Source organism: Pleurodeles waltl, chromosome 8 (assembly GCF_031143425.1).
Source record: "Pleurodeles waltl isolate 20211129_DDA chromosome 8, aPleWal1.hap1.20221129, whole genome shotgun sequence".
NCBI lineage: Eukaryota > Metazoa > Chordata > Amphibia > Caudata > Salamandridae > Pleurodeles > Pleurodeles waltl.
This window is the reverse complement of record NC_090447.1, coordinates 1451579073-1451603823: the sequence shown is the minus strand read 5'-3', so window position 1 is coordinate 1451603823 and position 24751 is coordinate 1451579073. Positions and strand designations below refer to the sequence as shown.

At 42.1% G+C, this 24751-nt stretch overlaps 1 protein-coding gene across 7 annotated transcripts in view; it reads right to left on the bottom strand.

Annotated features, from left to right (window-relative positions):
- Positions 1–24751, bottom strand: part of BCL9 (BCL9 transcription coactivator) — a 505695-nt gene that overhangs the window by 202255 nt on the left and 278689 nt on the right. For 6 of the 7 annotated variants that reach the window (XM_069202611.1, XM_069202615.1, XM_069202616.1 and 3 more), the window contains one exon: positions 23609–23775. The exons of the other annotated variant lie outside the window; for it this stretch is intronic. The gene's annotated coding sequence lies outside the window, so the exon portion shown is untranslated. The remainder of the gene's footprint in view (positions 1–23608; positions 23776–24751) is intronic. 7 annotated transcript variants of the gene reach the window in all.

The following is a 24751-nucleotide window of genomic DNA, read 5'->3' as shown; positions in this document are numbered from 1 at the left end:
CACCCCAATCAGTTTCGTGAACACCCAAGGGGCGCTGGTAAAGTTGAAGGGAACCATGGTAAACTGAAAGTGCTTGTGACCTACCAAGAATCGTAGGCATAGACTGTGGGAGGGCAAAACAGGGATATGGAAATAAGCGTCCTGCAAGTCTAAAGCTACCATCCAGTCTCCTGGGTTTAATGCGGAGAGGACCTGAGCCAGGGAGAGCATTTTGAACTTTTTCAGGAAGATCTTGAGGGCCCAAAGGTATAGGACAGAATGCAAGCCCTTGTCCTTTTTGGGCACCAGGGGGTTGCTTCTTTGCCAGAGTTGCGCATTTTGATGCAAATAACAACCACAAACTACTTCTGGCGCAGGGACCCGCTCTATGGCTCCTTTGGCCTTACGGAAGAGTGCCAGATGGTCCCCCGGTAAGAGGTCATAGGATGGAGGCATGGCTGGAAGGGCAGGCTTGAAGGGACTGAGCAGCCCCTCCGGACGATCTGCAAAACCCACCTATCTGTAGTGATGGATTCCCAGTGGGGCAGGTGATGGTGAATCCTGCTACCAACTGGCCTGGGATGAGGGATGGACAAGGAAGGCTTGGAGGCTGCAGCAGGAGTGGGAGTGGACTGGGCAGACCTCTGGTTCCCCCTCCCACGAGCCTGTGGGATTCCGCATCCCCAGCCACGTAGGGGCTGAACAGCATGGGTGGCAGAGTGGCTGGGAAAGAGATGCAACAGTGAGCCGCATCCATAGCCACGAAAGGGGCAAAAGTCAGACTGTTGGGGACAAAGGGCAGTCAAAAGGCTGAGGGACTGAGCCGTAGCCCGGGGGTCCTTGAACCTCAAGCCCAGAGTCCACCATGTCTTCAAAGAGATTGCTGCAATCAAAGGGCATGTCCATAAGGGTCTGTTTGACATCCCCAGAGAAACCAGATGTCCTCAACCAGGCGTGGCGCCCCAAGACCACTGTTGATGCAACAATCTACCCAAAGAGACAATCGTGCCCCTCCTGCATCGAATTGTGAACTTAGCAGCGTCTCTCCCATCAACAACTGCTCGGGAGACAAAAGTCCAGGCTGCCTCCGATATCTGTGGCAAGACGTGCACAACCGTATCCCACAGGGAGTGAGCATAACAGCTCAAAAGGCATGCGTTGTTCACTGACCGCAAAGTCAGACTGGAGGAAGAAAACATCTTCCCCAGTTGGTCCAGTCTCTGATTTCCGATCCGGCGGTGTGCAAGTGAATGCGCCAAATGACAAGGATTCCTAGATAACAAGGCTCTAAGGCGTGGGGTGTTGGGACAGGAGTTTAGGGTAGTTTGGGGTGGGCCGATGGCGGCGAGCGATCCTCCTTTTTTACAGAAGCCCCTGTGCTGGGTCTGGACCAAGTACCCAGAAGGACATCAGTGAGGGCTTCATTGAAAGGAAGGAGAGGCTCAGATATGGAAGCCCCTGGTTGAAGCACCTCTGTCAGGAGATTAGACCAGACTTCAAAAGTAGGTAGTTTAAGGCCAAGGATCTCAGCCGCCCTACTGACCACCATAGAATGTGGCTCCCTCTTCCGTAGCCACGGTAAGAGGAGAAAGCATGCCAGCCTCTGGACAAGTATCCAGACACTAGTCTCACCCATTTCTGTGGCCAGTCCATGTTCGGGTCATCCTGGTATTCATAAGGAACCAAGGATCCAGGGACACCCCTCCAATCCTTTCCTGTATTCATACCAATGTAGAAAAGGGGCTGAATCCAACCTGGGATGATTATACCCCATCGAAGAAGAGGGTGGCGTCTGCCGACACCGCTCAGACTCGTCTGGGATTAGGATCGGGTCAATCGTGGGTACAATAGATTTTGGGAGATTTGATGACTGAGCCGGTGCTGGGGAAGTTCTCAATGGTACGACGGACGTCAGTACAAATCCATAGCAGATCCGGAGGGTGTCACACTGCCCAAAAATTAGATGCATGGCCTCATAGAATTCTTTTAATTGGGTAGAGGTCGCTCTGGCTCCCAGAAAGTCGGGGAGGCGTGGAGCGAGCCCAAACGTAGGCTCAGAGGACGGTGACCTGCAGCATAGAAGTTCCTCCTGCGACGCATAAGCCGAACGATGGGGTGAAGTCAAAGGATGCCTAGCCTCCTTCGTCGATGACATCTCAGTGACCCGAAGAGTAGGACGATGACGACGACGAGTGGTGGGGACTCAGCGAGCAGTCTCAAAACCTTCTTCTCGCGTGAGACCAGGAGTGATGCTGAGTCAAGCGCCAGGCTGCCATAATCCTGAGGAAGCGCTCCCTCAAGGCATTCTGGTGCATAGCCTGGTACTCTGAGCACGACTCTGGGTCGTGGTCATGCTCCAGGCACCACAAACTGACCCAGTGTGGATCTGTCACAGACATCATGCAGAGACAGGCCTCGCAAGGCTTGAAACTGGTCTTCGGGGACATCCTCGACGCAGCAAGGAGAAAAAAAAAAAAAAAGTGTCCAATATCAGTCACAAATTGATCAGGATAGCTCTCTTCGGATCAGCGCGTGGCACCAAAAGAAAAGAACTGACATCACCATGCAGAGGCGGCGCCTATGTACAACTCCCGACGTCTTCATGGCGATCACAACACAGACTCCACCTGATGGCGCGCAAGGGTTCTGCTCAAAGAAAAATCTCTGGATCCAGTCGGACACCTGGGGGAATTTCTAAGGTAAGGAATCTGCAACTAGAAGTCTCTATCAGATAAGAGTTTACTACCCATCCAACATAGGTACAAAGCTACTTCAAGTATTAATGCAAGCTGGTATTGCGTATTAAAGGTATACATGCCTTGCGTATTAAATGTATTCATATCAATACACAACTCTGCATTCTAAGTCATGCATTCATGTTTCATTTGATGTATAGTTTATTGGTATGGTTTTATTGTACTTTGATGGTTTTGGAAACCAACTAATTGGTGGATTGATTCATACATATAGTATTAGATCTGACTCATTGGAGTTGCTTATAAATAACAATCACTATGCAGTAAACATTTCTATTGATTTCTATATCAACATGGAACATATTAAAAATGAAACTTAAGTCTATATTCGAACGGCATGTCGCAATGGCAACACAGTACATTTCAGTTTCCTTTGTACCAATACTCAATTGGCTATCAATTACCTGAAATGATCAAGAATATGACACTCGTATCTAACTTAAAGAGTGGCCTTTGAACAAGAGCAAATTTAAATATAAGCAACATTACCAATAATCATCAACTTAATACCCTCTCCTGACCGTTGTGTGTTTAGAAAAAAAAAAAAAAAAATATATATATATATATATATATATATATATATATATATATATATATATATATATATATATATATATATATAAACACACACACACACACACACACACACATACACACACACATACATACATACTGCCAGTAGGTATAGTTAGGACCTAGTTTCCACAGAAAAAAACTTTTTTTTAATTGCCTATATCTTTGGCACAGTTTGGCGAATCCTCAACATTTTCCCCAGAGGTGCTCTCTAGACTCTTCTTGTGCATGGAAAGCTATAGGGTGATCCATCAAGTGGGGAGGGTAATTCCCAGAGATTTTAAGCAAGACTACAGCCCAAACTGCTGGACTAAATTACACCTAATTTGGTAGGAAGGTAGCTCTCGATCAACAAAGAGTGCTTTTTGTTATTTGGTGTAAATTTGTTCAGTAGTTCAGGAGAAATTAAATTAAATACAAATTTGTATTTCTAGGGTTGTGACTAATTTCTGAATACTGCTAATCTCATGCACAGATGTGAAGATTGGCTGCCAATACTTCAACCAGAAAGTGTTGGCAGCTATTTTGAGACTCTGCTTCAGAACGACACAGTACAACAGAGTCACTTATGGCCTACTGGGTAAGCTCCTGGACTGTCATTCAGAAGGTTGAAGCTTCAAATTACCCTATCTCAGGGTAGTGTGTTTATTTACTAGGGTTTTGAATGTTAAACATTCCTACTGATGGAACACAGAAGTCTTTCTCCAAGCAAAATATTTAGCTTCAATGTCAGAGCTGTCTGGACACTGTGTAGTAAGGAATCACTTGTGGCCTAGTACTTAAGGTCTCAGACCCTCACACAGAAAGTTGAGGGTTCCAGCCTAGGTGTGTCGGTTGACATTTCTCACCTTTAAATTCTTTTCAACTTAAAAATGTAAGGTACATACAGAAAGGCAATCTCACTTTTTTTATTTGTCAAATATTTTTTATTTTATTTGTAAGAACTTATTGTAAGTGGTGTGGGATAGGGTGGTTATAGAGTGTTGGCTGCAGGCCAGGCCCTGTGGCCAACCCTGCAGCGCATGGCCAGAGGTTGTGAGCAGGTGTGGATGGATTAACATATAGTAATTAAAATTATTAAAACAGCCATTGGCAAAGCCAATAGGTCGTGTCTATGGTAGAGTTGCTGTCTTTGTCAATGCATATTAGCCACACTATACACCTGTAGCGCTGCTGTACAGCATAACTTAAGCAAAATACAGTTTTTTTTTTTTTTTTTAATGGATGGATGGATGGATGGAATGTGGAGCAAACCAAATATTCACCCCCCAGTCACACAACTGGGTTTAATTCATCGTTTTTTTGCTTGCTATGCCATTCCAGTTTGGACCAAGCCCTATGCAAATCAGTCTTGACCCTGCTCCCCATGGGAACAGTCCAGCCCATACTGCCAAGCCAGTTCGTCCCTGGACCAGAAACAAGCATCCTGGGACTGGTTTTAGGTTATCACCCCTCATCAGCTGGCCTAGCTTGAATTTGATGGCATAGTGAGTGCGGGCCCCACGTCTTAACGTACCCTTTCCACTTAGGGCACAAAATGCAAGAAGAAGAGATGATGGACAGAATGCAGAACAAATCAAACATTCACCCAGTGTCTCAGATCTGTGTTTAATCCATCATTTTCTTTTTGGGCACGCCATGCCATTCCAGTTTGGAGCTGTCCATCCATCATCTGTTCTTTTTAAAGAAAGAAAAAAGCAGAGCTATGACGTTTGCCAGCAGTGGCTGTTTCGTAGTGCCTTTTTTCCCTTTACTTCCAGTCATGTTGTACAGTAGTTACACTGCTGTACAACATGGGTAAACAAAACACCGACAAAGCCAATAGTTTTCACATAGGCAAGACTTACTGGCTTTGAAATGCTTGTTAGCAAAGGCCTTTCACTCTCATGGAATACCTTCTCTCTCAAGCTGCCCCATCATTTAGTGTTCACAACACACCATACAATAGATTCCTTTCCCCCCCCCCCTCATACCAACCCTCAGTATTCATCAGAGCAGGCGTACCCCTATCACTGCCTTGCTCCTTTATACCACAGCCAGCCCTGCTGCTCTCTACTTTAATAGTCAAAAGGTCCAGACACTGAAGGAGAGGGGAGGATGCAAGGCCACCCAACAGTGGCTTTCGGGGACACCTGGTTCATGTGTAAAACCTCTCCTAGAAGAATTCAGAGCATTACAATCTCAGAAGGATGAGGGCTGAGCACGCCGTTTTCAGCAATAAAGTGCTTGTAGTGTTTTGCTGTGGGACCCAAAGGTGCTGCTTCCTTTCACTTTAGGGGCCTCAAATGTTCCGCCTTTGTAGCAAACACACCTAGATACCAGTGCAGTAAATCTACTGCGAATAAGCCAAAACCCCCTTTTGAGTTGAGCAGCCTCGGATTCCCTAGCAATACTCCTGTGAAAAGAAACATCTGTGCAGACAAACCCCGAGGGAGGGTACATGTGCAGATAAAGTATACTATTTTTTATTTGTTTTAACTGGAAAACAGGCAGGTCTGGTGGAGGGATAGAAGCAATGTTGCTGGCGGCTGGCTAGGAGAAATACACATACGACATAGGAATAATAGGGGCACAAAGAATCACAAAGGGTAGCGAGCAGTATAGGCACAGGAGAGTGGGAGGGTTAGGGGCGACCAATAAAGTGGAGAGCACAGTGCTTCAGATTAACAGAGCGCGGTGAAGGAAAGTATACAGGAGAGGCTGCTGCAAAACACGTAACATTGCCTTGGCAAATCACACACAAAAAAACATTAACTGGTGCAATGCAACTGGCGCTCATGTAAACCGCTCCGATACCAGGCACAGTTTGCACTAGGTAAGTCCGTGCAAAAATGTCTGCATAAACATATTTATCTGTCATATGATAAACCTTCCAGTGAGGGGAGATGCTGTGGCGTAATGGCCTAAGCTGCCAAATTTGGAGACCCATCAGGTTCGAGTCCCAGCACCGGCTCAACATTCGGTGATTCAAGGCAAATCACTTAATCTTCCCATGCCTACACAAACTGGATGTGTTCTTGAGTAAAGGGCTCAAACACCTTCGGGTGCGTTCACAATAGCAACAAAACAAAAGTAAGATGGCAGGACTTCCAAGCTCATTTATTGAGCTGAGTGGAGGCACAGCAATGGGAGGGGGGAGAGGGAAAGCAAACACACAGAAACGGGGAGTAAGCAGGCGACTACTGAGGCAGCCATGCAGTCGAATCCTTCAGCCGAAAATAATAATAAATAGATCCCCAAAATGCTATCAATGTAAGAACACAAGTACTTGGGCCATACTACGGGGGAGTGTCACATGCAGGAAGAGGTAAGTGCTGAGGGCAGAGCAAGCAATTGAGAGTGCCTTTGGAGTCAACCTATTTTAAATAATGGGCGGACTACAAGCCCACAAACAGTAAACATCTTGGAGAAACAGCACATGGGCTTTCTAGGGAAGAGAAAAAAATAAACATTGAAATTCACAGGAAAAAAAAAAAAAAAAAAAAAAAATGTAGGGACGTTCCAGTTAGGAAACAGAATTTTAAAAAATATATATTTATCTATATAACTACAGAAATTCACTTAAAAATAAATTACAGGTTAAAAAGTACAAATACCTATAACTTGTGCCCCAATGTAACTATATCTGTGCCTGCCCTTGCCGTGCACTGCTAATTACCCCAGATATTACAGTACTCATGACATCTTTTATAACACCATTGATATCCCTAACATTAGTGTTAAAAAATATTCATTAAAAAGCTTTGCATGGCAGGGGCACAAGTGTAATTTGCCCAGTAGACACCTGTTCATGGCATGTAGTGTTGTAGATTCACATGTTCTGCATACTTCCGCCATCTAATTTTGGGTTCTGAGTGTTACAAGTTGTTTTTCTTTGAGAAGCATTTTCAAGTCACAGGATAGTGTCTTCTTTTTGGTGATAGTGCTCATGGACATCGAGTCCTTAGTTAGATTGTTTTCCCGCAGGCAGGTGAGAGAGTATAGGAGAAGTATAGCTAAAGTGATGTCCATGCAAGAGTATGTACATATGTACAAATATAATGTAATAGAAATGGCCACAGGTGTCTAGTGGAGGAGGGAGGGTGCATGTGAATCTACAGCACTACATGCCACAAACAGACGTCTACTGGGTAAGTAACATTTTCCGTTCACGGACGCGAGGAGCTGTCTGGTAAAGTGTTCTTAGGACAATCTGTCCCTACATTGGCTTGCTGAGGTGCTAGTACATCTACACAGTAATACTTTGTTAAAGTATGCGGTATAGACCAATTAGCTGCTTTACTCATGTCAGCTAAAGGAATGTTTCCCAAGGACGCCATAGTGGCACTTTTTTACCTAGTAGAATGTGCTCTGGGCGTTGGTGGCAGCTGTCTTTTTGCTTTAGCACAATAAGTTTGTATGCACTTAAATGATTCACCTGGCTATACCATTTTTCGAAATTGCATTACCCCTATGCGGTACTGAAAAGGCTACAAAGAGCAGTTTTGTTTTCCTAAAATATTTAATCCTGTCAAAGTAATATACAAGTGCCCTTTTGACATTTGAAGTGTGTAGTGCTTTTACTGCCACTGAGTCAGGTTGCAGAAAGAACCAGTAATTCAATTGTTTGATTGATGTAAAATTGAGAATCTAACTTTTGGTAGGAACCTTGGGTTTGTACGGAGGGCCACCTTGTCTTTATGTATTTGAAAGGTTCTTCTAAAGTGAATGCTTGGAGCTCACTTGCATGTCTTAGTGATGTAACAGTGTCTAGAAAAAACACTTGTCAAGAGATGAATTGCACAGAACATGAAGGAAACGGCTCAAAAGGTGTGCTTATGAGCCTAGTGAGTACTATAGTAATATCCCAGGATGGAACTGTAGACAGTCTAGGTGCAATTACTCCTAAGTCTTTCTATGAATGTTTTGATAACTGGTATTCTGAACAGAGAAGCAGGTTGTCTGTTTTGTAAATACGCAGCTATGGCTGTAAAATGTAATCGGACTGAACTGTAAGCCAAGTTGGCTTGTTGCAAGTGAAGAAAATAGCAAACAATATCTTGGACAGATGCTTTAATGGGGGTCAGTGTTTTTGGATTAGCAGTAAAATATGAAGTGTTTCCATTTTGCTACTTTAAAAGCTCTAGTTGTTGCTCTACAAACTTCCTTAAGCATTTGCATACACACAGAAGGTAATTGGAGATAACCAAACTATGACTTAAGCAGCCATATGGCAAGGTTGGGTGACTTGGGATCTTGGTGTCCGATTTGTCCTTGGTCCTATGTGAGAAGGTTAGGCCTGTTGGGGAGCTTCTCATGGGGAACCTGTGAGAGGTCTAGGAGTGATGTGAACCATGGCTAATGTACCGAAGTAGGAGCTACCAAGATCATGGTGAGAATGTCAGAGCTTCCGAACTTGAAACAGAATGAGAGGGAGCAGTGGAAAAGCATGGGCAAAAATCCCTGACCAGTTCATCCATAGAGCATTGCCCTTGGACAGAGGGTGAGGGTACCTGGATGCGAACCTTGGGCATTTTGTGTTTTCTACTGGGGAAAAGGTCTATTTGAGGCGTCCCCACTTTTGGAAGTATTTTTGAAAGACTTGTGGTCGGAGTTCCTCATTTGTGGACTTGTTGATACATCCTGCTGAGCAGCTCTGCAAACTCATTGTCCATTCCTGGGAGATACTCTGCCAGTAGGTGAACGTGATGGTGATGAGCCCACTTTCATATTGTTTGTTCAAGTTGAAATAATTGGAATGACCGTGTCGCCCCGTTTTTGTAAATGCTGTCATGTTGTCTGTCCGGACCATGACAACTTTGTGTGACAGGTAAGAAAGGAAAGCTCTCAAGGGCTAGAAATACCGCTTGAAGTTCCAGATAGTTGATATGTATGGATTGGTGCTTGAGATGTCTTGGACTGAAGTTCTGAAGATGTGCGCCCCAAACAGTCAGAGATGCATTCGTGCTCAGAATAAGCTGAGGAACAGGGTCTGAAAAAGGCTTCCCTTTTAATAGGTTGGTGGAGCTGCATCATTGTAGAAAGGTGTAAATTTGGCTGTCTAACACTAGACCCTGAAGGTGACCCTGTGATTGAGACCACTGACGAGATAGACATTGCTGTAGTGGATGCATGTGGAGTCTGGCATGAGGAACAATGGCAAAACAAGATGCCATCATTCCTAAGAGGCACATCACAGTCCTGACTGTGAAAGTGTGATTCTCCTGAAATTGAGGAAGAAGTTGCTGGAAACTGAATACGGGCTTGATTGGGGTATGCTAACCCCAGCTTTGCATCAAGGATAGCTCCTAGGAACAGATTAATTTGAAGAGGCTGTAGGTTGGATTTGAGAAAGTAGACTGTGAACCCTAATTTGTGAAGAAGGTTAATTGTGGTTTGAGTGTGGGATTGACACTGCTGTAGTGTACTGGCTTCGATGGGCTAGTACTCTACATATGTATTTTCTGTCGTCTGAGATGTGCTCAGACAACAGCTAGACACTTGGTAAATACCGTAGGAGCTGTTGTGACTCCAAAACAGGGAGAAAACTGAATTGATAATGTTTTCCTGCAATGTGCCAGATGAATGGAGATGTGGAAGTAGGTCTAGAGCAGTCATGAATTTGCCTTGTTGAAGGAGTGAAATATCCTGAAGAGTAACTATGTGACTGTGTTCTGAGATAACGTACTGGTTTAGGGGTCTGAGATCCAGTATAGGTCCGAGTGAGCCGTCCTTTTTGGGTATGAGAAAGTATAGGTAGCATACTCCTGTTCCCAAATACTGTAATGGAACAGGCTCTATGGCCCCTTTGATGAGTAGAGACTGCTCCTTTTAGAAGGGTGTGATGTTCGTGAGATAACCTCTGTGTGAGAGGGGGAATGTTTGGAGGTGTTGAAGTAAGCTCCAGACATTAACCATGATGGATAATGGAGAGGACCCATTGGTCATATGTTATGTGTGCATGTGATAAAACTGAATGTGGCCACCTGCTTGTGACGTGTGGGGTCTGGGAAGATGTGTTTGCCTGAGAAGGGTGAACCACAGGTGGTAGTGCTCTTACCCCAGCCTCTGAAATTGTTGCCTCTATATGTCCTTCTGAAAGAATCTCAAGAGTAAAAGGTTGAGGATTTTTTGTTTAGGGAGGTATTTGGGTCAGAGGTTGTTGATGGTCTAGAACCTCCTCTGTATGTTGGGCAATAAAAAAAAAAAAAAAAAAAAAAGCCCTGTTTGTCTGGGACTGAAGAGCCCCCATGGCCTTTGTGGTGTCTGTATCGTTCTTTAATTGCTCAAGTGTAGAGTCAACTTGAGGGCCAAAAAGATGCTCCTTTACAAGGGGCATATTAAGTACTGCTTGCTGAATCTCTGGCTTGAAGCCTCAACATGTAAACCTTACATGTCTCTTCAGTAAATGCTGGAGTTTATCCCACTTGCAGCTGTATCAGTAGCAACTAATGCACATCTGATAATATTGTTTTTAATTGTTTACCCCTCTGCAACTATCTGCTGGCCACGTTTACGGTGCTCGCCTGGAGACATTGAAGAAGCTCCTCCGTCTCATCCCAGTCATACCAAGCGAGCAAGGCCTCAGAGTTGACAAAACGTCAATCATTTGCCGCTTGTGCAGCCCCTCTTGCCTGCTGTATCTAGCCTCTTGATCTCCTTATCTGGTGTAGGAGAGTCCTCAGTGGTCAGTCCATTAGCTCTTGTCCTGGCGGTGGTAGCCACAATAGAATTTGTCAGTGGACTTTTTTCAATGCCGAACCAGATTCCGAGCTGCTTATGCTCAGAGGAGATACACTTTGTGCCGAAGGTTTGGTGGTCAGTATTTAGACTGAAACGGAAGAGGTCAATACCGAATACGCAGCAGTAGTCTTCATTTTCTTCAGTGCCGAGCCAATGAGTGAGGTAGCTGAAATGTCCTTCCGAGACTGACCATGGACTGGTGGCAGTGGTGGTCAGGTGACCTCAGAAATGACTTTTCAGTTGAGTTTTAATGGGGCAGGAGGGGCTGCAGTACTCACCCGCTGTGCCAACAGTACCTCGAGGCTTTCCATGTCAGATTAAATGTCAGAATCTGAATCTTGAATGGAGATTTTCTCCTCCTGGGCCTCCTCCTGTTTGGGCTCTTCCTACGTTTTTTTGCCCGATGATGTTCAGTGTCTCATATGGGGATATATGTGCCATCTCCATCCGGAGCGCTCTTTGGTCCTGAAGGGCCTTCTTTCATCTGAAAGATCGATATATGTCGCAGGTAGCCTCCTAGTGATCAGGTGGGAAGCACACATTACACACCTGGTGATGGTCATTGTGGAGGAACTTGGAGTGGCACCAAGGACAAAAACTAAACCGTGTTCGTTCCATCACTCCAGCATTTTCTTCAGTGCAGCGTGGAGGTAGGACCACGGCCCACCCCGAAGGGTGCACGGTCGGTACTGGACCAGACAAGCCAGAAACTATGAATGAAAGGTGGAAAATGTGATCAAAACAACAATACCACTGAGTAAAGGATAGACGGAAAGAAAATCTGGGACTGGAGCAAGCTGAAGACCGAGCAAAGAATACACATCCGAAACAGATGATGGAGAGAAAACTAGCCAACAAGGGATCCATGCCCTTGCACAGTATCACTGAGATGGAGTCACTCGATCACGTGACTCAAAAATGCTTCTACCAAAGGAAAAAAATAAATAACTTGTAACACTCCGAACAAAACACTAGATGGAGAAGATATGCAGCGTATGTTCATCTACAGCCACACATCCCATCTAGCATATATATATTAAAGACAATATAATAATCGGACAAACATTAAAGAACATTATACATAGAGCAAGGATTTAAAGTTATGCTACCACCTCCACAGGGATGTGGAATTCGTATATCCAGACTCCCATAACACATCGTTTAGGGTGAAGGAGAACAATGTTTTCATGTCTACTTTGTCCTTAGGACAAGTAGGCCCAACCCACTGAAGCATAAAACCTTTGGCTCCCAGTTTAAAGTACATTATGGATCAGGGACGGGCACTGTCTGCAGTTAAGGTAATATTTGTGTTTCTATGTTAATGCTGTTCAAAACGTGTATTTACGGTTCATTAATACAAAGCCTTTATTAATAGGGAAAGATCTCTAAGAAAATAATTGTCAACTGCGGACTGCACTAATCCCAGTAGTTCCAGTATAAGATGTATACACACGTTTGCAAAGTTTAACAATATGAGGCTACGTATAATGCTCCCATAATGCTCTCCGGTTAGATGCAAATATCTGCAGAATCTTCAAAGCAAGAGTGACAATTCTTTGCTTTCAAATTAAACTGTTCACAAAAAATGCAGTGAAGAAAAAAAGAAAAAAAAAGAAAAAAAAAAACACACCTTACTAAACTACCGTGAAATTTTAGGTACCATATCTTTGAAGCATCATGTTAATGCATGCTTGTATTTTCAAAAAATATTCTTAATGGAATATCAGGGTAACAAGCCTCAATAGCATTATGGAAAACATTAACCTAAACAAGCATTGGCAAAGCCAAAAGTTCTGACACTGGTGATCAGCCTTTTGGTTTGGTCAATTTTTGCCTATATATAGTTTTTGAACAGCTGTATAGCTGTGGGAGCAGTCGAACCACCAATATAAAATACACTGGCAAAAATAAAAAGATTTTTTTTTTCCTCAAAAAGTATACATTGCTACAATGTTCCTCGCACTGAGGACAACTATTTTGTGTGCCAATATGCTCCTTGTGAAAGAGCAGAATGCTGTCACTTAATGTGAAGCCAGTTGATAGAGATGGAATTTTAATAAAAACAAAAAGGTCTTTGTTAACACCAGACCTATTTATGCACTTGAATCTGAACGTAATTCACAGAAGTGTACCAATGGTATATGTCCTTCCATTAGTGCAGATTTACGGCATTCTGTAAATTCTTGTGAATTTGTGAAGTAGGCCAAGAAAGTGTACTGCAACAAAAAAATTGAACTGCATTTTAGCATGAGCAAATATGCATGTGTCAATTTGCTTATGTGAAAATCTGTTGTGTTTACAAGATCAATTTTCCTCCAATCACCCCCACCCCCCTGTCCCTCATCAGTGGGAGTAATTTTACTTCTTCCCTTGTCGGAAGTAAATTTCCAACCTCTCTCAGTAAGGAAAAAGATTAGAGAAGAGCTGATGAAAACCCCTTACACATGCAAGTTAGCAGGTTTGCACAGACACAAAAGGGTATTCCAATCCTGGATCTATAAGTTACTGTTACCTCCAGTCCAGTAGGTAGATCTGTGAAAAGGTGGCAATATAATAGAATTGCTAGATAAATCAGAGAGGCTGTCATCGGAGCTCTTATATAATGAAATTGCTGCCATAATGTGTCACTGCACTACATGGCACCTATAGGACACGTGGTTTTTTTTCTCTTATTTTTTAAAGATTTCAGGTTGCTTGATAGTAGATTTAGCAAGCAACCTGCCCCATGGACAATTAGATATTTTATTAAACTCCACACCCCTGATCCACCCTCATACATCAAAAATATAATAATCTTTGTATTGTTGGAGAGTTGTTCATCATGATACTGTGGTAACCATAACAGAATTTAATAAGTGTTCAATTCTTAGTTATAAACAATCTTCAATTTATATTGTCAAACTGTTGAGTTTTGCCAGGATATAACTGCACCTCATAAAAAAACGTAATGCCCCTTTATTACTAGTGTTACATTAATCTATGATACTTTCAGATTAAGTCTTCACGTTTTCAGGACTGTTTTAATGCCCTCAACTCTCAAATATTTACACCAAAGCAGACATGTTCTGTAACTGAGGGCAGTTTTCTCCATTCTCAAGTTCCTCATACAAAGGGGCAGTGATGTATGCATTCACTTAATATTCCTTTAAGAATTATCCGATAAACACCAATGTATACCATCTAAAATTTAGATTCATTAATGTAACTATTTAAAACATACATCAACAAAATTATTAACCCAAGTCACACAAGCAGCTGTTAAAGCTGCTGGTTTTCCAAGACCAACATCCTACTTACTACAGACAGGTACTTTTAAGAAGCAGAATTACAACCCCAATCTGGCCAAATGAAGTATGTGAGAAGGACTAGCTTTGCTCAACACTTCGCAAGCATCAGATACAGATTCCTTATCACTTGAAAAAGCAGAAGGAGCATTTGTCTTACTTAAGGATATTCACTCACTTCTGGCAAAGGTATAAATGTCCATATTGAATGAGTTCAACAGACACGTCCCCAAAACCAAAGTTGGCACGTTTGAGAGCAGAATTTGGCACTTGTACTTGTGAAGAGATCTGGACTTGCTTGGAGTGTTGTAAAGAAGATTTCTGAACCACCATTGGAAGGTCATTCCAGTACTCTGAGGATCATTCTCACTTTGGAGCATATCGGCTTGATGACTACTGGGGAAAATGCGAACAGAAGCTTATCTGATCAGTTGATCAGTTGACGAAAGGGCGATTTTCCCCCTTAGTTCCTGGAAGTGAATTTTATCCTTTTATTTTCTTGGACATCTGCAAAAAAATATAGCTGAGAGTTACTCGCTTAATTGAACAATTCATCGTTTAGGACCTACTTCTGATTTACCTTAAAGCTTCTGCTGAGTAAATCAAACTCTGCATTTTTAATATCCAGGAGATGGACCGTTGTGATCTGAAGGTCTCTGCCTATCGGTCACTTCCAAGTGATTTGTGCCTCAAGAGATAATTGCCTAGAACTTATTTCATCTTGCTTGTTTAGGACAGTTCATTGTTGCTGTATTGCCCACCTACACAAGCAAGCTCTTTGTCTTTACTGCTGGAAGAACAGACATGAAAACCAAATAGGACTGCCCTCAACTCCTGTAGACTGGTATGGTATGACATTTCTTTTGGAGGCCATGGTCCACCCACTCAAAAATGTTCGAGTTGGGATCCCCAGTTCATCAGGATGCATCCATCACTATTATCTTCTCATTGGCCCGGCCGCTTCTGACCATCTCTAGGACATTTGCAATGGGCACACCCACCTTTAGAATTCCCTGACATGCAAGGAGTGCTTTGTGAACAGCTACATCACAGCCTGACAGATGTCACGGACAGACTTTGTCTGCCAGTGCAATTGTAGCAACCTCAGTCCAGGCGGAATCGGCCTGCAACCCCTCCATATGTTATATCCTGGTCAATGCTTAGCGGAACTTGATGCACCGGACTATCCACCTTTTTGTACTGCCTTGCCTTTATCTGCCTTAGAGAACCCCACAAAGTGCTGATTGTCAATCCAATGGTCTTTCGATGTAAATGTTTATGTCAGGAATCCCCAAGGTGCCTCCTGCGTTATCTGTCAGCATCCCCATGGATTAGGGTTAAATCATATCTCTGTTCTTGGTTAAAACCTTCATGTTTCTAAGTAAACATAATGTGCTGTGTTACACAATTGGTTTAATCAATGCTTATTTTACCAATGCTTGTTTGCTAATGTGAGCAGGTGTAGACATGTGCTTCTAATTGGGTGTGGTGACTCGTCCACATGCGGAAACTCAACTGCTTTCCTGATTGGCTATAAATAGCAGAGTGAAGCATGCCTCCCTGCTTTGCTTTGTTTTGTTTTGCTTCCTGATCTCAGCATCTGATTTGGCAGTCCAGTCCCTGCTCTCATCCTCGTATTCAGGACTTTTGAGGCAATTCTTTTCTTCGTTCCTGTACCATCCAACACCAGGCATTCCTCCAGTACTCTGGAAAAGACTGCAGCTAAGTGACTAGTATTCTCCAGGGAGTTTGTTCTTTGAGCACCGCGCTTTCCTAGAACAGCTGGTGTATTTCAGACCTCATGTTTTGGCAGAGTGCTTATCTAGAAGAGACAAATGCACTTCTGAACATTCTACATTATTGTAGTTACTTGCCTAAATGTGCTTCAGGAAATCTGCTTGAGCTCGTCTACTACAAAAAGTGACAGTGCAATTTTAAAAGAGCATTTACGTGACTTTTCTTTTTCTAATAGCATAACTCTTGGATTTAAATTGTGTCATTCATAACTGTTTCAGGTTTGAGGAATTTGCTTTTGGAGGGTTTTTCACACACACAGTTAAACAAAACCAAATTGTGCCACCCTAACTGTTTAAACCCAGAGTGGGCATTTGTATTTCTTGGATTGTTTTTGTTCCTTTTAGTTTAACCCTATGCATGCAGGAAAGTTGTACGCGATCTAATTAATGCCCTTGTTTGTCTTTCTTGTGCATAAGTGCAACCACAGTTCTAATTGTAGTGTGCAACAGGGAATCTCTGTGAAGCCAGCCCTAGTGTCGCAGTACTTATTGTTATGGTACTCACTTTGGGTTTTTGGTAATGCAGTGTTAGTAATTGTGCCAACAGTTATTATTATCCAAGAAAAGTGCTGGAGCATCCCGGTGTTCTTCTACAGCTCCCGTGCCCATATCAGAAAGAGATTCAGTTTCAAGGAAGTTGAGTGCACTAACTCTACTATCACTCTGTCAACAACAACCTGTCCCCCGAAGATACAGGGTGCCTGGCTGGACCGGCAAGACGTGGCAGTGTTTTGTCTCTCTCTTTCACTCCCCTTTTCCTTTTGGGACACCTGCCGGGGTTTCGGTGTCCACCAGGAAGTGCCGAGAGGTGTTCCAGGAGGTTGTGTGTGTGTGTGTGTGGGGGTGGGGGGGGGGGGGGGGTGGCAATACCATCGCCCCTGCTTTTCAGGTGAGTGGCCCCGTCTCAGTTTAAAGCTCTTTTGCGGTCCAGCCAACGGAGTCCCTCCTTCTCTATCAACGGGTGAGGCAGACAGCAAATGTGACATCCACAATTTCGGGGGTGGGAGAGAAGACTGAACCCAATCAACTGCTGATGCTCAATCTCCACACATGGAGTTGCAGATTGATTAGGTCACTGCTTCGGGAGGGTCTCCTATAGCAGCAACAGGGCAGGGTCCTGCATTGGAACTTGTGCAGAGGACAGATGCTCAAGCCCAGAAATGTCAGGTACTATACGCTCCTTGCTCAATCTCGAGCCATTTGAATGACTTGGGCCCAGTTATTCCTCTTTATATCTCTGAGAAGGAGTGCCACAAAGACATACAGGAGTCCAGTGTTCCACTCTAACCAGAATGCATATCCAAGAGAGCTTTCTTGGAAATTCCAGCGTGCAAACATTTTGAGACTGCACGTTCTTGGTGGAAAACACGTAGCCAAAGTTCTCCCCATGGAAAGATGTTTTGCATAAGTGTACATTCATCAGATGGTGTTTGGTGTTGAATGTCTGATATTTTGCAGCTTAACAGTACCAGAGCTCTGATAAAACAGCAGAAACAGATAGTGAAAAAAAAATAACCTGATGTGGAGTCTTTGTCCTAGTACAATGTGGGTTTCAGACAGCAATCATCTCAAAAGAGAAACTTATACTCAGAGGAAAAACAATTTTCAATGTCCATGCCCAGCACTAGATGGCATAAGTATAAAGATATACTTTACAGCTTTATGTGCCACAAAAATATTGTAATTCTTTTTTTTCCCAAGTTGTCTTTGGCAAAGGGTGCTCCGGGATCCCACAAACAATTGGGACAGTTTAGAACTTGTGGTTTCAATGGAGACATCTTTTGGGATAATGCTTTACTGTCACAGCTAACAGTCACTGAGTATTTCACTTCCCCCTCACAAGAACTTTGATTACAAATTGGATAATGTGTTGACGGCAAAGCTAAATTTATCAGAGAAGCACAGGAAAGTTGCATTGAAATAACAGGAATGGTTAAATTGCCACATACACAATTAAAACAAGAAATAAGATATGCAAGTACAATTCAGCTGCGTCTAGAATTAACATGGTGCTCAAGAAAGAAAAATGTGCATTCCACATGGGAAATCATTGAAAACTGACATTTTAAGGCAAGTAGGCACAATCTGGCAAAATACACAATAAAAAGGACACTGAAGTATCTGAAGCAAATACCATTAAACATTTTTCTTTGGTTCCTTCAATTGTAAACTTACAGAATATGCATAAAATTCAGAGCAGAACATCAACGGTTACAAACATTAGTGAGAGGAAAAATAATTTATTAACCATGTAAAGGAGGGTGAGAAGAAATGGACCCCACATACAGCCTCTTTGCCTTAAAACACAGCACCAAGGGTATGTAGGTCCTAGACACTAGGTCATTCTTTTTGGGTAGCCCTATTATATGCAGATACCCTTAGATATTGAGAAAAGGGACATGTTAGCCACTTTAGTGTTGTGTGCTGTATCTTAAGTGTCCTTTCCTGTCAAATTAGGCTAATATCACCTTGAGGAATTCAAACAGTTGTGGGAGTACAAGATAAAAAAAAAAATAATAATAATCTTGATAGCAGGTAGGATTCAGTTGTTAAAAAAACAAAAAATACCTTGCTGGTATACCCAGTGTTTTTTTTTCCTCTTTGTCAGGTACCCGGCGGTATGATTAGAAGAACTACTTATGGGACATCTTCTGAATATAATGATCAAAACCATGCACCAATCTGTTTCACCATATTTCGATACCTGATAAGCTCAGAGGCCTTCTTGAGAGTGATCACATAAGATCCCTTGCTATCTAATGTGTGGGGCGATTCGTAATATTGGTAAACAGAAACATAAAGATGAATCTTAATGTTGCTCCACAATGAGGGGAATTACGAATGACTGACAAGGTATCCCACAGATATTGTAAAGGACATAACTTATTTGGTCAACTCCGCAAGAGACAACAGCTGGCTAACCAAAGAAGAGGTGGCATTTCTATCAGAAAAAGCACCCAAAGGTCCCTTATTTTTACATACTACCAAAAGGTGCATAAAGGAATACTTTCGCCCCCAGGAAAACAAATTGACTCCAGGATTGGATCAGTCCTAGTACCTCTATCCCTATTCTTGTATTAGTTTCCAAGACCCATGGTGAAGAGGAAACCATTCGACATTAAAGATACAAAAGATGTCTTGAACATCTTAGAAGGAATAACACTTGATGATCAATTGGAGATATTAGGGACCACAGACATGAAGTACAATATTCCTGAAGAGCTCTCTCTAAGAGCAATAGATCACCTTATTACAGAGTAATAATGGTATTCAACAACACCCAAGGACTATGTAATGGACTGAGTGATATGGCCTAAGCAAGGAATTATTTTGAAATGGAGAGTTATTTTTACAATCACATGGAACTTCAATGGGAAGCACATCTTCCGTAAGTATTGCATGCCTCTACGTACAGGACTTTACAGATGACATCCTTATATGGAAAGCTAAAGAGAAAGAAGTGGTCTCGTTTATAACATGACTCAACTGCAATAGATTTTTGCATTTCATTACGAACATTAGACAAAAACATATCTTTCTTACATTTTCTGATCTCCGCCCATGAAAATACTTTGAAATGTGATGTGTTCTACAAACCAAAGGAAAGGGACACCTCCTGAAAAACAAAGTTCCCATCCAAAATCCCCTCAGTGGAACAATTCCTGAGGTAAAGCAGAAACTGCTCAGAATTTTTTTATTTTAGGACACATGTTCACAGACTATAAAAAAAAATAAAAAAGAGAGATTTAAGATACCCTGACAAAATTGTTAAACATGCAAAAACAAAAGGGAGCATCCAACCACCCGCCACTCACTTTTAAAAACATACGAAAAACAGTCCAGAATATGCATCACAACATATGGAGTTTACTCCAATGACTTGAAAATTGTCACAGAACACTGGAATATCTTAATTTCAGGATCACTACAATTTAAGAAACCAATGTTCATTTAAACCACAAAAATAAAATCAGACACTTTTATAGACACCAGACCAAAACCCAGATACAAATCAAATACATATGGGATCACTATGGAACCTACCACAGGTTGTGGGAAGCTTCCCCTGTGTGAACAGCAATGTGTGTAATCTCATTGAAAAAAAAAAAAAAAAGACACAGAAATTGGCATTAGACTGAAAGGTCCCTGAAGATTACCATACACACTGCACTTCAGATAACGTTAATTTATATTACTGCATGAACTTTTAATTTAAAATATACAGGAATGATGACCAGGAAAGTGACGCTAACAAAAAAACAAAAAAAAAACCACATGAGACAGAAGCACAGTTAGATGCAGGAAAACAAGCTAAACTTACTAAACATTATTTTGGTCAACGTAATACGGAGAAGGACCTAAAATGGACCACTACTAGAAAAATAATAATAAAATGGGGAAAACAGGTCCTTACATATCCTCCCAATTGCTGTATTGTGAACAATGATGGATCTATCGTTTCAAAGCTCACAAAAATGGTTTTTATAATAAAATACAATGAATGGGGGGAAGGGCGAGGACCCTCGACTGTTTCACAGTGTCAAAGTTACAATTACAACACTGTGGGTCCTTATAGGTTCATAAAACTCAGTGATTGACCAGCATAGTTTAGAAAAATAAGCATTTAAATTTTAAAGGCATGTCTATTAATTGCAATAATTTCCAACCAACCAATTTTTGACAGCAAAACATCTACTGCAATTAGTAAACCTGTATATAGGTGGCTTGGTGCACCACTTTATTGAATACTTAAGGGGAAATGCATATAAAGGGGGAGGCTAAAACAGACTTAGAAAAATAAAAAAAATAAAAGTCCATGACACCGTGCAAAAGACATAATACAAATATACTGGCATATTTGCCTAAAAACTGTAACCAGCTACGTTATAAAATATCTATTGAGTCCGTCTCTGAACCAGGCGCTCCATAATTGTCTACCTTTATCTAAAGGCCTGGCACAAGGCCCTTCCATTTGAACTGCAAACTCAAAGTTCGCTGGTGTGCAACCAGATGACAAGTACCCCTGTGTCGTACATCACTTACATAAGACACTGAATGTTGATGCAGCATACGAACAACGGCTACTAGCAATTTAATACATAGGGACCGCAAACCCTCGAGCTCACAAGAGGAAAACAGGCAAGGAGAGATGTAAATACTGGCACCCATCCTTGACAAAGTAAGTGTACTTTTTTGCTAACATGCATAGTAGAGGATATGTCCAACTATAAACACACAGAGACCAATAGACTGTAAACGGATTGATTACTATTTCATACATATGTGCAAACCTTCCCGATATGCTGAATAACATGAGGAGACAACTTTCCTGGACCACAATTATTTGTGTTAACTTTACCTTAGCCTTCAACTAAAGCATAGTCCATGCATGCATTTTATACTTGATAAGTGCCCAGGAAACCTTACCAAGATAAAGGGACAGCCATACAGATATATCAAACTCATGCATGCAAGATTGTTGAGCCATAAAGAATATGAAACGATTACACTGTGGCCACAATTACTACAGAAACAAGGTGCATGAGTTTTCTATATGTTGGTCTTCTACTAAGGTTTGTCCATGCATGCTATTTTATATTGAAAAACGCTGTATGTCCAGGACACCTTACTCCCTTTTGCAGACACAAATAAGAAAAACCACCATAACATGGCTATACTACAACGAGAGAAGAGGGCTACATAATAAGATTCTGGTGGCTATGATATGACAAAAACACTGATCCATTAAGAATGGATACAACATCCATTAGTAATGGACACAACATTCATTAAAAATGTTTCCAGTGTGTGATAACAGGGAGGTACCTCTGTGTTCAATTAGTGGGTACACCCTAAGTAAGGTAAGTTATGCCAGGCTATTACACTTTCACAAAATCACTGCTTTTAAAAATACTAGCATGCTGTAGTATGACCAACTGTTCCTGCATCATGTGACTTTCCACTATTTTGTGTGCTGTGTGAAATGTTACCCAATAAGAGGGTGCACTGAGAGTAATGCACCTTTACAAGCTATGAAACATGTACAGAAGGAACTAATATGCATAATTTTAAATATTTTTCCAATCCAGGTATTCTGGCTACAACATCTTGGTATGACAGCACTGGGCCTCACCATGTTGGTGCGTGGCTGCATGAATCACTGTATTCAGTAAACATCCCACAATTCTTTTCATCAGACCATGAGTCCAAAAAATAACGAGAAAAAAAAAGCACTCAGCATATCTGCAAGGTAATTTTAACAACTGGATGCTAGCTCTTATCCAGAAACAAAATATATGTTCAACTTCCACAATGAGTTGATTCGATCAAGGTGGTATTAACCTACCTTGTGAGGCATGGACACCTATAATGAGGCATGCCATTATGAAGTGGGTTACTCGTTTAAAGCAAACAAATTAAGTATGGGGCAGAATGGTTCAAACAAACAGACAAATGCATGCATGTTAGACATAGTCAGGGAATATCTCGATAAATTAGAGTATATTATTTTAGGTATTCATTAAAGTGTTGCATGTTAGCATTTGGCCGCTTCCATGTGCTCCTGTATACAGAGAAGCACAAATTACTCTACTGAGCTTTAAACCCAAAGCTCTGCCCTCTGCTCCCCACCCGAAGTCCTCCTTAATAGTTCAGTTTTGTTTCCAGAACCAAATGTAGTTTGATCTGCCATCAGGCACCAGTCCAGGGACTGCGTTTAGGACCCTATTCTACCTCCAACTGGCTTTCCTGTGTTTGTTGAAGGAAAGGGTAATTGGCAGAACATCAAGCCAGAGGTGGCTGATTGAGGTTTATATCTGGGATGCAATATAGTGCCACTTTTGCAGTCACAAGTGGTTTAATTAAATAAGCAGAGCGTCTTCAACTTGGTCATGGACTCCACTGAGAGCCAGGTCATAATGCTGGCAGAAGCTTTCACATAGTCGTATCTCCAAAGGTTAAGGCACAGTCTTGTAGGTCGTTAGGTTTTTGCAGACTACTGGGTTTTGTTCTGTTGGGTTCATGTTACCACAGTGTAGATGCCCAATACCAATGAATCTCACCATCTCAACTTACCGCGCAGTTCATAGTAGCAGTAGAATTTGGCAAAGCAAAGAATGTTGTATGCCAATGACTCCAACTACAGTACATATTTGAAAGAAATTGTGAAGTTTATGTTCTAATTAACTGAAATTCTATTGTAAAGGGTATACTGCCACATCCAAAGGTATGTATAGCAATCTAGAAAAAAATGAAGACTTCCCCACTCACAAAGCTAAAGACAGAGTGGGACTGGGTTCTTAAGAAGAAAATTTTTGATGCAAAAACATGACTTTTTTTTTTTTTTTTTGTTAGGAAGAAGCCTTTCCAAACAAGTATTCTTGTTCAACTCAGCAGCATTGCGGACGGCTTATTTGCATGTATGCATTACACTGGTTACTGCATATTCAACCTAATTTACACAATCAATCTATGGCATGACACAGCTGAAGTACATTACCTTCCAAAGACGTGCACGCTTTATGGTGTCAAGCTCCTCCAGGTAAACAAAGCAGGCAGAAAATGTCCACGTTGATCTCAGATTAGGAAGTATCCTGTTAGTCCAAGCACGATGCCAATAACTTGTTTGTACGTTTTCAAGTACACATTACATAATTTCCCACTGACCTGAAAGTATTAAAAAACAATACAAAAAGGTGACATTTTCGCAAACGTACTACTTATGCACTGTAGATAGTTGTAAAACAGAGTAACTGCATCAACTACCGTCTCCACTACAGTGGCAGTTGATTGCTTTTTTTTTTTGTTTTAGTGGGTGTGACCCCAAAGCTCTAAATCATGGTCCGTTATAAACACAATTAAGAGCTCTGGAGTGGAGCCTGACGGCAGTGCGGGTGTGTACAAAATAATACCTCTTCTTCAGTCCTCTCCGGTCCCACAAGGTTGGCAGGAGGGGTCTGAGCTACCTCCTCTAAGCAATCCAGACGCTGTTCTCATGCTATTAACCAGTATGAGTAAAGCGCCAGGGTTGGTTTGAGCGGGCTGGCTCAGAGCTCCTACAGGCATTGGAGGACTGTGCGTGCTCTCCACCCAGCTAAGTCAGCCTGGGTGGAAGTGCACGTCTGTCTGGTCATCGCAAGACAGCTGGCTAAAGTGAAATGAGCACTTTAATGTTTATGTGTGCACCACTCTTGTGCTGCCAGTCAGCAGTGATGGTCCCTCCCCAGCACTTGGCTTGGGCTAGCCGGCGCCACTGAAAAATCAAATAGTAATAAAATAATTGTTACTTTTTTTCCCCCATTTTTGCTGCTCTGGCAGCAGGGCGGACAACGCTTTCTCTGCCTTAATGGAGGCACCGCCTCTGCTCTAATACCTCTACCTTAAGAAGAGGTACTAAGGTTCAGTTACGAGCAACTTATGTAGGCCCTACAGAGAGGAGAACTGTGCTTTCTTTTGGATGTCCCACACATTTGCCTGATGTGCTCCTATAAATGTGTACATTATTCACTGAAACAGAATATTTTGACTCAAACACCACACTGTAGTGCAGAGCACCAAATTTCATTACATTCTATTCAAAGTAAAATGAAGAAAAATAATTAAGCATTCTTTCTTTTCTATATTATAATTCAATTCCCTTATC